We start from the raw sequence: 3,679 nt of genomic DNA on the forward strand, positions 1-3,679 counted from the left end.
CACCGTCCGCAACCTATTCTCCATCCAGTTTGTGCGAGACACGTTTTACAAAGTTTTACGGCCTTGAAATTTTACTACCATCGCGCCCAAAAAGTTTCACTTCAAAAACTGAACTAAATAGTAAATGCTTCACTGGTGAACTTCTACTTCCTCACCACACCCAATTGCTAACCTGTACTGTGTGTTGAATATTGAACTGTAGTATTTCAACTAGGGATGGGGCGACCGAATCCAATATCCGCCGAATCCGCCGAATCCTAGGGATTCGAAGGTTCGGCGGGTCTGATAAAGGATTCGTCAAAGGATTCGGTTTTTACTATTTACGGGAAAAAAACACAGTAAAACTCGCTTACGAGGTCCCGCATGGTAGGTTTTTCCGTATAAAGCGTTTAAATCGCCCGAGGTCTCGTCATTTACGCCATTAAATGTGTGATATAATGTCCGTTAAAATTTTTTCTGAAACTTCTTGTCTCAAATAATGGCACACGTAAATATGATAGTGATGGGTCGTTCGTTAACGATTCGTTCAAAAAGAACGAATCTTTGAGAGAACGAAATCTTGCGATTCGTTCGCGATGTAAAGAACCGGCTCTTTGAGAGCCGGTACCTTGAAAGATTCGGTAGAACGAAAATGCGGAGAGAACGAGAGAACCAACCGGCTCTTTGAGAGCCGGTACCTTGAAAGATTCGGAAGAACGAAAACGCGGAGAGAACGAGAGAACGAGATGAGAGAACCGGCCACGCGCCCGGTCTGATTCGTTCGTGAAATGATTCATGACGTCAGGAGTCTGAAGAATCAGTAATCACAGCGTGAGCATGTTCATAAGAGCAAACGATAACTGATCAAATAAAATAGGGTAACATGAAAAGTATCTATACCTGAAAATGTCAACTGTTAAGTAGTGGTTTAAAATTGCGTTTTCACATTCACATACACAAATTTGGGGGGAAAAATAACAGGGAAAGTAACTACAAATGTTCACACTTATCATTTAGGTGTTAATTAATGTACCTACTTCATTTTTCTCTCTTCATACTGAATCGCAGTAGTAGTATTCAATTTTTGTCTTTTTTTCTCTAAATGTGTTGGTCTACATGTAAACACTTTACTCTCTCTAGAGTGTAAATAGCCTGTATATTAATATTTGTAACTTAAAAAGTAATACAATATAAATAATCTTGTTTCATATACGCAACTGTGATTCACTGGCTACGAAAAGCAATGTTCAAGTACTAGCTATAATAGTGCGATTACAAATTAAAGTTAAGAAAGATCACTTTCGTACCTAACATTCTTAGATTTAATGCTCCCGTATTATATAGAATCACTGCATGAAGCATTTGCAGCGATCAACAGTCAATAATTTTATAACAGTCAGTATACAACTAGACGTTTGAAATTTCATTTACCCATGCAGAGTAGATAAAGATAACCACCCACGCGATCCAGCCTCCTCTCGTTATCGGGTCACGCGATAACGAGGGGAGGCTGGAAGCAAACACGTAGCCAATACTCTAAAGGATGAACGAGTTACGACACCTGATAAAAGAGCCAGATCCTATTCACAGAAAAGAACGAAATGACCGAGATGAACGAATCGTTCTGAACGAATCTTCCACGGAACTGATCCGAAAGTACCGGTTCGGTCAAAAGAACCGTTCTGCCCATCACTAAAATATGAAGAAAAGACAAATGAACAACAACATACGAAGAAATATGGATGATGTACCATAACTACAGTACAAACCCAATAGTTATTTTAAGATAATTACCATAAAAAGAACTAAAGATTCTTTGTAGAATACCATAATTACTACAGAAGCATGATAGCTACCATATTTGCACTATAGTTACCGTAACAACTGAGATGTATATTTACCGTGATAGTAATGTATTATTTATTTATGACATATTGAATTAAAGAACATTGTTAAAAAAAAAAGGATGTTAAACTTTGATATGTACGGTTGGCACATGTTGCTAAGAAATAATGCGATCTGAAAGAATGCAGTACTACTACGAAAAGTGAAAATGGTACTCGTGGATTTTTAGGTTATGGCAGTCTCTTTCGTTTTTCAGTAATATCGGCCGAAAATTAACGAGCGTACTGTATCGGAAGTCGGCAGAATTGCCGATTCAACTAAATATTGGCAAAATCGGCTTCTTCAATACAGCTCTACATTTAATGTCATGAGTAAACATATTTCAGACTGCAGGATATTGAAAAAGACTTTAATTTCCATGTAGGTTTATTGTGTGTATGTTTTTTTTTGCAAGTGTATATTGAATGAAGTAAAATGTTTTTATTTTTATTACTTTCAATGATTAAACTTTAATGACCAGTTACAGATATTTATGACACTAATTTTGAGGTTAAGCAATTTTACTAAAGCATTCCAGCCAAGCAGGTTGCCAGCGATAGACGCTTCTCTTTTGCTGGAAACACTATCTCCAATCGTAGAGCTAATTTAACTCCTGAACGTGCAGAACAAATTATTGTTCTGCATGATAGATTAAAGAACAGAATTTAATACTCTGTGACAATCTCTCTTAGAATTATTGTGCTGAAAAGTGGAAATGTTGAAACAATGTGAATGTACTTTTCAAACAACATGATTTTTGGTGCTAAGTTTGTTGAAGCTCAGTAAGGACTCCAGAAAAATTGACAACGGTGAAATTTTTCCAAAGATATGTTACATTTACACAAACATATACTTGGTTATGTTAGTTGGATGATATCAGTTACTAATGAACCAATGGAAACAGGTAAGATTCAATGAAAAAAAAATGTTCTTTTTTTTCTAGCAGTGCAAAATGTAAACACACACTGTAAATAGTTACCCAAAATTAATAAGCCCACTTCATTTTAATACTTTATTCAAACATGATATTAAGTTTAAGATAAAAATAATTTCCCTAAAGTGTAACTGTACCACAAAAGCTCGAGCTCGGCTCGAAGTAAAATTCTTAGGCTCGCAGACCTCTAGCTTATTTATAGAAAAAATCCTAACCGCTAATCTGTACTAAAACTGAAATTTCTCAAGAAAAAATTGTTGTCTTTATATACACTTATACCAGAAATGTACCAAAATACATGTAATAAAGTCAAGAGACTTTTAGTGCAAGCAGAATACATCTCACTTACATTATATATGTGGATATCATCTGTTAAAAGATTCGGGTTTGGGTTCGAGATTCGGCAATTCCAGTCGAGGATTCGAGTTAGGATTCGGATTCGAGGAAATCAGGATTCGCCCCATCCCTAATTTCAACATGCAGTGGTAGTATGGTTGAAATCCTATCTTAGAAGTGCTGACGCAAGAACACATTAACGTAAAAATGAATGAAAATAAACATGATCCAGTCTTCTTGGTGCACCAGACAAAACAGTGCTTCACCCACTGTTTGTGAGAACAAGGTTCTGAAACATTACTGTTTTTTAACGTGTGTGTGTTCCAGTAAACAAATAGTTCCTTCTAAAAGAATAGGTAATGGTTACATTATTTTTCTCTTGTTTTTGAATGATGTTATAACAGGATTTATTTGTAATAATTGGCAATACATAAAAGACAGCGTCTTAAATTATTGCAAAATGATTTTAAAGCGAGGTTTCACAGTGGTGATACAACACATAAGTTAACACAATAAATCATTATTCAACATAATACTTCTTGACTA

The sequence above is a fragment of the Bacillus rossius genome, assembly GCF_032445375.1.
Source record: "Bacillus rossius redtenbacheri isolate Brsri chromosome 4 unlocalized genomic scaffold, Brsri_v3 Brsri_v3_scf4_1, whole genome shotgun sequence".
NCBI classification, from domain to species: domain Eukaryota; kingdom Metazoa; phylum Arthropoda; class Insecta; order Phasmatodea; family Bacillidae; genus Bacillus; species Bacillus rossius.